Source organism: Oryx dammah, unplaced genomic scaffold, assembly GCF_014754425.2.
Source record: "Oryx dammah isolate SB20612 unplaced genomic scaffold, SCBI_Odam_1.1 HiC_scaffold_2, whole genome shotgun sequence".
Lineage (NCBI taxonomy): Eukaryota > Metazoa > Chordata > Mammalia > Artiodactyla > Bovidae > Oryx > Oryx dammah.
In genome coordinates, this window is record NW_024070186.1 from 107,867,777 (window position 1) to 107,879,100 (window position 11,324).

Sequence of the window (11,324 nt, forward strand, 5' to 3'; positions counted from 1 at the left end):
CTTTGACCCCGTGATGTGAAGAGCTGACTCATTGCAAAAGACTCTCACACTAGGAAGTATTGATGGGAGGAGGAAAAGGGGGTAACAGAGGATGAGATGGCTGAATGACTTCATCAACTCAATGGACATGAGTTTGAGCAAACTCTGGGAGATAGTGAAGGACAGGGAAGCCTAGTGTGCTGAAGTCCATGAGGTTACAAAGAGTTGGGCAAAACTTAGTGACTGAACAACAACAACAGTGATAGTAAATAGGACATGGTGGCCAGGGTTCCTGGAGGCTGGGGAAAATAGCTGGATAAGTGAAGCAAATTTTTAGAACACTGAAACTAGTTTGTTTGATACTATAATAAGGAATATACAATGCAATGTCTTTCCTAAAACCCATATAAATTTATGGAACAAAGATTGAGCTTTAATACATATATTTTTTAAAAGAATTATTTAGGCTGTCTTGAGCTCTTCAGATGGAATTCAGAAAGTGACAACAAAACAATTTAACTGTATTACAAATTTATGAAACAAACTCACTGAGGGCATGGGGGAAAATGGTTTTGGATTAAGTAATTTTGGAAATGAGCAAAGTTTGTAACACTAAATCAGAAATTGTACATACGTCCTGTTCACTAATTAGTAAAGTTATTTCTCACATAGGGTACAATTTAGCAATTCTGATACTAATCTACAAGTATACTGAAATTGAACAATCAAGCATTAATAAATAAATGGATGGTGGGGGACTGTTTTCTCATTGTTGAAATGGAAGTTCACAGGTAAGGGAAGAAGTTAGGATGATCCATTATAATGTATTAAAGTTGAAGACAGCACTATTCACACATATTTAACTTAATATGAGTATAGATTATTACATAGATAAATTTTAGAGATATATGCATACACACTAGGATATATACATATAATTCCTTTCTCTGTCATTTGAGAGGGATGGTGATAATGGCACCTCATTAATAATGAACACACTTAATACCCAGATCTTGGTTTATAATATGATTTTCAATTAAAGAAATGAGCTCTTTGGAGAAATAGCTGATTGTAAGACTCAGACAGAAATACACAAGATGAGCCTGAAGTTCAGTGCCAGAAAGTAAGGAAAATAAAAATAAAACAAATTACTATGATGTGGCTATACCAAAGAGACACAGTAAGTAACCAGAAGTCAACTCAAGGTGTTTCCAGTGGCCAAATATGCAACAGGTTGAACAACCAAATAGATATATTAATAGTAATACTGGATTATAAGCCAAAAGTACAAAATAAATATATGAGTCCATATTGATGATTGAATGAATGATTGAATGAATCATTGGGTAAAATACAAATCTACATGAAACAACTTCAGTTAATTTATAAAGATACTCTAACTTCAAGGAGGTGGAGCACAGTTCCTCATTCCTTAAGTATGGGCTGTGCATAGTAACTTCCTTCCAAAGGGCAAAATATGGAGGGAGGGAATAAAACTAATATTATGGTGGATAAATCAGTTAAAGACTAACACAGCCATGTGATTAAGGTCAGCAAGCTCAAGCTGGAATCAAGATTGCCGGGAGAATTGTCAACAACCCCAAATATGCAGATGATACCACTCTAAAGATAAAAAACAAAGAGGAACTAAAGAGCCTCTTGATGAGAGTGAAAGAGGAGAGTAAAAAAGCTGGCTAAAAACTCAACATTCTAAAAACTAATATCTTGGCATCTGGCCCCATCACTTTAAGGCAAATAGATGGAGAAACAGTGAAAACAGTGACAGATTTTATTTTCTTGAGCTCCAAAATCAGTGTGGACAGTGACTGCAGCCAGGAAATTAAAGGACACTTGTTCCTTGGAAGAAAAACCATGACAAACCTGGGCAATGTATAAAATGTAGACATCACTTTGCTAACAAATGTCCATCTAGTCAAAGCTATGGTTTTTCAAGTAGTCATGTAAATAGGTGAGAATTAGACCATAAAGAAGACTGAGTACCAAAGAATTGATGCTTACACATTGTGGTGATGGAGAAGACTGTTGAGAGTCTCTTGGACAGCAAGAATATCAAACTAGTCAGTCCTAAAGGAAATGAACCCTGAATGTTCATTGAAAGGACTGATGCTGAAGCTGAAACTCCAATACTTTGGCAACCTAATGCAAAGAGCCAACTCATTGGAAAAGACCCTGATGCTATGAAAAGTTAAGGGCAAGAGGAGAAGCAGGCAACAGAAGATCAGATGGTTGGATGGCATTATTGGCTCAATGGACATGAGTTTGAGTGAACTGTGGTAGTAGTGAAGGACAGGGATGCCTAGCGTGCTGCAGTTCATGGAGTAACTAAAAGACGAACACAACTTATGACTGAACAACAACAGAATACCTGAACAGTAATCCTTAAAACTGTCAGGGTCATTAAACATAAGAGAAGTCTATGAAACTGTTACAGCCAATATTAGCCTAAGGTGACATGGCAGCTAAGTGCAGTTCATATTCTGGATGTGATTCTGAAGTAGAAAAAAAGGAAATTCTATAAAAACCAAAGATAAATTAGTAAATATGTACTTTACTTATTCATGATTATTCAGTATCAGTCCATTAATTGTAAGAAAAGTACTAAGTACTAAGTACTAAATGTACTAAATGTACTTAATGTACTAAATGTAATAAGGTAAGATGATAATAATAGGGAAACTTGAACATATTACTATCTTCATTTTTTTATTTTAAAATCTAAAACTATTATAAAATAAATCCTTCTTAAAAATATATAATTGTGAAGATTTTGCATCATTTCATTAAAGTCAAATCATTGATTTGATAAATAAAATGTCCTAACTATACTGAAAAACTCCCTTTGTAAAGAATTTGCCTTTTAGGCTCATTTTAATTTCCTCTCGTAGTATAGCAATGCACTGGGGACAAAGAATAGTTTGATGATTATCATTTTATTTTCAGTTAATGGTCCAACTTTGAGTTCCAAAACAGCAACCACAGTATGCAATCATATCTTTAAATGTTCTATTTATCATCAGTATGGCTAACAGAGCAAGACAAGAGACATGAGACTTTGTTCACAAACTAAGCAAATACATTAGAACAAAAACTAGATCTTTAAGAAACCTAAAGACAGTCAAATTGCTAGAGTTAACTACTTTCCGTTTTCTGTAGACACTTTTTCCCCTGAATGTTCATTTAACTTCAGGATTTGTCTGATTATACTGATTATAATCCATAAATCAGTTGTTAAAAAAAAAGTCACATTCCTGACACTGATATTGAATGATTTCCACTATGAAGAACATAATATAATTGAGTACTAAGTTAAAATCTTACAATTAAACTCATAAAATTTTATAACTAAGATTGTATACGAGCAAGGATGGAACAAAAGATGTTTTTTATAAAGTCATTAATTATCAAACTAAAATCAAGTTTAAATATGAAAGTGGAAACCAGGGATAAGAAGTATACTAAAATAGAAAAGTTAGGTTGATAATGAACATATTTTATGTGAACAGTCTGTGAAAATATCTTTTGTTTCTTCTCTGTTAATCAGTCACAATATGATTTGAACACACAGATGCAAATAATATGTATACTATGAAGAGTTAATAAATCCAAAATTGCTGATTGCTTTTATTGGTGGTAAAAAAAAACTATGGAAATGAGAGTAACTCAATTTGGATTAAATTCACAATGTTGGCTTGCTTTTGACTGGAGCAAATGAGGGAATATTTTTATACCACAATTATCCTAGAAGTTAAAAAATAAATTATATTTTTTCTCACTACTTCTACCTTACTGGTAGCTGAGAAGACTTTCATTAAGGTATACTACAATTAATTACATTATTACTTTTTCTAATGCAAAACATATTCAAAGTTATAAGTAGTAAATAACCATTAAATAGTTCATCATTCAAACACTTGATTATCTTTCCATTTTTATACCATATTTATATAGGTTAAATGGACTTAAATAATTGATATTAATGGAGTATATCATAAAAATAAAGTTGGTCCATCTTCATTAATAATGTTATAACAGAAATGTGATGACTCAGTGAGTATGTGAGTGAGAAACTGTGAAGGTATCTTATTGGCAACAGTGCATTGTTTGGTTGACCTTAAAGCCACATAATTTTATAACTTTTATAACTTTGGCCTCAATTCAATTCAGTTCAGTTCAGTCGGTCAGTTGTGTCCAACTCTTTGTGACCCCATGAATCTCAGCATGCCAGGCCTCCCTGTCCATCACCAACTCCCGAAGTTCACGCAAACTCACATCCATCGAGTCGGTGATGCCATCCAGCCATCTCATCCTCTGTTGTCCCCTTCTCCTCTTGCCCCAATTCCTCCCAGCATCAGGGTCTTTTTCAATGAGTCAACTCTTCGCATGAGGTGGCCAAAGTATTGGAGTTTCAGCTTTAGCATCAGTCCTTCCAATGAACACCGAGGACTGATCTCCCTTAGGATGCACTGGTTGAATCTCCTTGCAGTCCAAGGGACTCTCAAGAGTCTTCTCCAACACCACAGTTCAAAGGCATCAATTCTTTGGTGCTCAGCTTTCTTTACAGTCCAACTCTCACATCCATACATGACCACTGGAAAAACCATAGCCTTGACTAGATGGACCTTTGTTGGCAAGGTAATCTCTCTGCTTTTGAATATGCTGTCTAGGTTGGTCATAACTTTCCTTCCAAGGAGTAAGCGTCTTTTAATTTCGTGGCTGCAGTCACCATCTGCAGTGACTTTGGAGCCCCCCAAAATAAAGTCTAACACTGTTTTCACTGTTTCCCCATCTATTTCCCATGAAGTGATGGGACTAGATGCCATAATCTTCGTTTTCTGAATGTTGAGCTTTAAGCCAACTTTTTCACTCTCCACTTTCACTTTCATCAAGAGGCTTTTTAGTTCCTCTTCACTTTCTGCCATAAGGATGGTATAATCTGCATATTTAAGGTTATTGATATTTCTCCTGGCAATCTTGATTCCAGCTTGTGTTTCTTCCAGTCCAGCGTTTCTCATGATCTACTCTGCATAAATAAGCAGGGTGACTATATACAGCCTTGATGTACTCCTTTTCCTATTTGGAACCAGTCTGTTGTTCCATGTCCAGTTCTAACTGTTGCTTCCTGACCTGCATACAGGTTTCTCAAGAGGCAGGTCAGGTGGTCTGGTATTCCCATCTCTTTCAGAATTTTCCACAGTTTATTGTGATCCACACAGTCAAAGGTTTTGGTGTAGTCAATAAAGCAGAGATAGATGTTTTCCCAGAACTGTCTTGCTTTTCTGATGATCCAGCAGATGTTGGCAATTTGATCTCTCGTCCCTCTGCCTTTTCTAAAACCAACTTGAACATCTGGAAGTACTAATATCCAAATAAGAGCCACTTACAAACTATGACTCATCCCAGCTTCAGCTCACAGTGTTAATGTACCTCTGCATTTGACTTTAATTTGTGTACTTAAGTATAATCTCTTTCATAATCCTATCTGGGTCTTTACAGATACTTCCTTTTAAACATCCTCATGTTTTCCCATTTGTTTCCCATTAATATTATCATTGAAGCATTATACTGCTGGAGACACAGTACCATCCTTAGGTCTGAGCAGAAGAGACCCTTATTCTGTGCCTTGCATTATTGACAGTCTTGCTTTGGGTTTGTCCTGGATGGCACCCTCCCAGTGGTGTGAAGGGAACAAACACACTGAGAGTCTGTTTCCTTTATTCTAGATTACGGTTTGTGAAATTAGGACAATTGATTAATTAAATAATAGACATTTTGCATTTTTTCTCATTTTCCTAAGCATCAAAAGAACAGTAGTTGAAAGCCATTTTAGAATTGTGCCTTTTTAGCCTATTGACTGATTCTTAAAAATAATTCCTATATATGTTCAAAAATAAAATTATATTCTAAATTCTGCTGCAGTTGTTCAGACAGTAAATTGTAAATTTAGATTGCATCTCAAATAGGCAAAAATAAAGTGTATATTTTTTGCTATTTATTTACTTTCATTTTCCAGTTACCAGGCTAAGTCCAGAAGTAAACAAACAATTGGAAATTGCCTATTAATGGTCTTTCTTAAGAGTTTTTTTTTTCTCCCCAGACATTTGCATGGAATTTTTCAGTGTTTCATACATCTACTATCTTTTTATTATCTTCTCCAAATAGGTACTAAGTACCAGGAGTGGCTTTTATTGACTCCATAGAAGCCAGTCAGAGAACAGACTCAATCTATTAGGAATATCATAATCTCTCTCTTTTCTGATGAGAAATGGTTGATTCGTTTTGGTTCCTTAATTTGTATCTGCCATGTTATGATTAATCCTATGTAATCTTTTGGAATGATGTGATGCCCACAACTGGTGTCTGAGCAACTAGCTTTGCTTCTGGATTCAAAGTCTCTGTGTATCAGGGTTCCTTTAACCTTAGCATTTTGTGTTCTCCTCCTATAGTATTTAGCGATTTCTTAATTACCTATTGCTGCTTGAGAGTAAGGTGAATTAGAAAAGCTACCTTAGTTTTTATTTCTTTCACCAGTTGATCAGAATGGTTCCTACTCCATATTAAATGGTGCTAAGTGGGGGAAAATCTGCCAGTGATGAGCCATACCAGCTCAATTGTCTTTCCTTTATACAAACATGGGTATTTGTATAGCAACAACCTTCTTAAACCCCAAAGTTTATATCCACATTCTCATTTGGACCTGTCTGCTCTACTTTTATTTCTATCTTCCTTTCTAAGGTAATTAAAAATAGTAAAGGAAGCAGTTTTTAATCTTTCCATTTAAAAGGGACTTCTACCCCATATCCCATTCCTAATGAAGTGGTCATCAATCTATCCCTTTCTGTAGAGTCATATTTGAAAAACAAAAATCTTTACTGTTTAGGTAAGAAGCTTCACAAAACTGATGGTGATTGAAAACAATCAGTTTGCTTTTCTCCTTGAGAGTGCACCATATCATTGTTTAAATGTTAGTGCCAACATCTGAGTCATCTGTGGGTCTGTTTCTATTGAATATTTTCCTATTTAGTTATGTATCAGATTTTCTTGTTTTTTCATGTTTCTCAACTTTTCCTCTTCTTTTATTTTCCTGGATAATGGGTATAAAATAACAGTGTGGAGAAGATGGAAATACAACTTTTAAAATTTACATACCTGAGCCAACAGTTCTCTTCTTCATCTGGCAGCTAAGATAGGGAACTAAACATTTAAACTCTATAAATTTAAGTGCTATTTTAATTACAATGTTTTTTAGACCTTCTTAGTAAAACCCTGTCTGCTCACATAATAGTTACTGATCTCTTTAAACTTATAAACATTTGATTTGGGCTGTAATAGCCAAAACTTCATATAATTTTGTGTGAGGGTTTATGAATCTAATCTCTTTGAAACTCATTAAGACTTCATAAGTTCTCTTTAATTTCTAGCTACTGTTTCACTGCAATTTTTTTCAGAAAAAAATGAGGGAAGAGGAGAATTAGGTTGAGTGATTTAATTTTACATTTGAGGCTTTTCATTTTCTAATTTACCATGCTATTTCAAATTATCATTAAGAATTCTGCCTCTCCTTTATCTGTCTGCCCCTGGAAAAAGTGCTTTGTTTTGTTCTGTTTTTCTTTTTTCTTTTGTCTTTTCCCTTAGTAGCTATGATTCTTAGCTCACCCACAGAAGACATTTTCATCTCTGGAATTCAGTTTCTCTGGGTTCCTTGCATCCACTATTCTGAAGTAGCATACTATATAAAAGCTATTGTCTTCTAAATAATTCATTAAAAAAAAATTGTTGTTTTTTTTACCATGAAAGCATAGGCTTTACCATTATTCTATATCCTGACAAACAATAAGTAGCAGGATTCCAGTTTATCTTAAAGCATGAAAATATATTTTATTTAAGTTTTGCCTATATTTAATTCTATATCTGTTTTTCATGGAGTCAATAAAAAGTCTGTGTGTGTGTGCATATTTATATAAGTTACAAGTAAATATAATTTTATACTTTCAATGTTTTTAAACTGAGTTGGAATAGGTGATTGTATCATAATTGAAGGGTAAATAAAGAAATGGATAATTTATTTTAAATTCTCATTTGATTTACCCCCCAACCTAAGCAAACTTTAGGTTTCCCTGATATCTTAACTGGTAAAGAATCCATTTGCAATGCAGGAGACCCCGGTTCAATTCCTGGGTTGGGACGATCCACTGGAGAAGGGGTAGACTACCCACTCCAGTATTCTTGCCTGGAGAATTCCATGGACAGAGGAGCCTGGAAGGCTACAATCTATAGGATCGCAGACTCAGACACAACTGAGTGACTTTCATTCACTCACTCAAGCAAACTTTAGAATCATGGCCTAAAACATAAAATGAAATATTGGTCAGATTAAATGTAATAAACCAGCAAATGTGATGGAATGTTTCTCACATATAAATATATAAAAGAAATAAAGATACAGAAAACTGGAAAAGTTGTTATGAAATACAAAAGAATGTCTTCAAATAATCAATGACAATACTGACATATAAACTTCTCAGAGCAAACAACAGAAGCAAAAACATGACTGACTGTGATAGTTAAAACTTAGTGTGTATGGTGGTAGTGGTGTGCAATTCTGGCCTAGAATTTTAGCAAAATTTTCATCAAAAATAAAGATAAAATAAAAATGTTTTTATTTAAAAAATCTGAGAAAATGTATCACTAGCATCCCTGATTATTTAAAAGAAGTATTATAAAATTATCTTCAAACAAAATAAAAATGAAACTAGATAGAGTGAAGTAAGCCAGAAAGAAAAACACCAGTATGGTATACTAACACATATATATGGAATTTAGAAAGATGGTAGTGATAACCCTGTATGCAAGACAGCAAAAGAGACACAGATGTATAGAACGGACTTTTGGACTTTGAGGGAGAGGGAGAGGGTAGGATGATTTGGGAGAATGGCACTGAAACATGTGGATGCTTGGGGCTGGTGCACAGGGATGATCCAGAGAGATGATATGGGGTGGGAGATGGGAGGGGGATTCAGGATTGGGAACTCATGTACACCCGTGACGGATTCATGTCAGTGTATGGCAAAACCAATACAGTATTGTAAAGTAAAATAAAGTAAAAATAAAAATTAAAAAAAATAAAAATAAAAAAGATCAGACAATCAGAAAAGAACAAATGATATCTAAAAGTAAAATATTTTGGTAACTCAAAATGCATATTAGCTGTTTTAATATTAAATATAATTAATATTACATTTAATATATTGTTTAAAACAATATAGTGACAAATAGAGTTTTAAAATTTAAGATGCATAAGAACAAGAAGATATTAGTTCAGAGAAATTTATGAGCTAATGTGATAAAATTGGGGTAATGTGAAACTAATGTAGTCTAATAATATTCATTTTATTTATTAGATCTTGATAAGACAGCAATATATGATATAATTTGGAAGCTTCTACTATAATGATAAAAGAATGAGTTGGCATATGAGTAGCAGAAGGACAGTGGAATGATTTAAAATATGTATATATATATATACATATTTATATACATATATATATATTTATATATATATTTATATACATATATATATATCTCAAGTGATAAAACTACAGAATATAGAAACATGCAGAAACAATATAGAACATAATAGAAACATAAAATATGCAGAATATAGAAAAAGCAGTAAAATGGTTTATTTAAGTCTGAAAATGTCAAAAGGCACTTTAAGTGGATTTCATGTTTAATTAACAAGTGATAATTATCAGACACAAAGAAAATAATTTAAATACTGATAATAGAAATATATAAAATGAAGAGTATTTGAATCAAATACTATGCAAATACTAACCAAAAGAAATTAATGGAGCTGTTAATCAGACAGTTAAACTTAAGGTGAAAAGATAGAGAAATTTTTCATGATGATAAAATGCTTAATTAGTCATGAAAATATGGCCAATTTTAATTTGTAGTCACACAATATAACATCAAAACAGAAACAGTAAAATTTGACACAAGCACAAATATAGAAATAATAGAATTAGAGGGGGATATTTTAATATACATTTCTCAGTACTTAATAGCAGTATCAGACCAAAAATGAATGAGAAGATTTGAACTCTTTGATTACAAAACTTGATATATTTATCTGTAGAAGACTACTTCCAACTGTAGAAAGAACATTTTTAAAAGTACACATGGCACATTAATAAAACTTCACCACTAAGCAAATGTTGACATAGTTATAGGATTTAATTAATTCTGATCACAAAATAATTTAGATTCATTCTGATCACAAAATAATGGAAATAAGCTTGATAGTCCTAACAAAATATAATTTGAAAATCATCATACGTTAAGAACTGTGAAGCTTTTAAATAAATAATCCATAGATCAAAGAAATAAACCATAATGGCAGCTAGAAAATATTTTACACTAAATTTTAAGGAATATATGGTATAACCAAAATACTAAAGAGAAAAACAGCAGTTATTGTTTTGAATACGTGAATAAAGAGTGAACTCTTTCTGAGAGCATGGAAAAGAAATAGGTAATATCAATAAGGAATAAAGGATATGACTACAGATACTAAAGGCTTCCCTTGTGGCTCAGCTGTTAACACAGGTTCAACCCCTGGGTTGGGAAGATCCTCCTGGAGAAGGGAACGGCTACCCACTCCAGTATTCTGGGCTGGAGAATTCCATGGACTGTATAGTCCATGGGGTTACATAGAGTCAGACACAACTGAGCTTCACACAGTTATTAAACCACCATAGATACTCCAGGGAATGAGTTAAGGAGTCAGGAGTAAGTAGTCTGCCTGCAATGCAGGAGACCACCTCGGTTCAGTCCCTGAGTTGAGAAGATCCCCTGGAGAAGGGAGTGGCAACCCACTCCAGTATTCTTGCCTGGAGAATTCCATTGGCATAGGAGCCTGGCAGGCTATGGTCCATGGGGTTGCAGAGTCAGTCACAAGAGTGACTGATACAAGCACTCCAGTATTTTAAGAAATTGAAAAGAGCATTGTGAACAACTAATGCCAATAACTGTTTTAAAATTAAACAGAAAGTATTACAGCTCTTTTAGAATTTGTCTAGCAGGTTTTCTGATCCTCACCAGAAAACCCCCATGGGAAAAAAATAAATAAAATTAAATGGGAAAAAATTCCTATGAGAATTAAAATATAGTTTACTAATAATGACACATAGATAAAGAGATACTTTAATTAGCCATATTATATGTTAAAGAAATGGAATCTGCACTGCAAAACTTACCCCCAATGATGAATTCAGGCTAATGTGCTACACTGAGGGATGCTGCCACACAGAAGAATAATTTGC

General features: G+C 33.7%; 1 non-coding gene across 1 annotated transcript; it reads left to right on the plus strand.

Annotated features, from left to right (window-relative positions):
* The first annotated feature begins 11,050 nt into the window (after window positions 1-11,050).
* On the plus strand, window positions 11,051-11,112 carry LOC120859752. The gene has a single exon (XR_005720144.1). It is a non-coding gene; the product is annotated as a U7 small nuclear RNA (small nuclear RNA).
* Window positions 11,113-11,324: the final 212 nt, after the last annotated feature.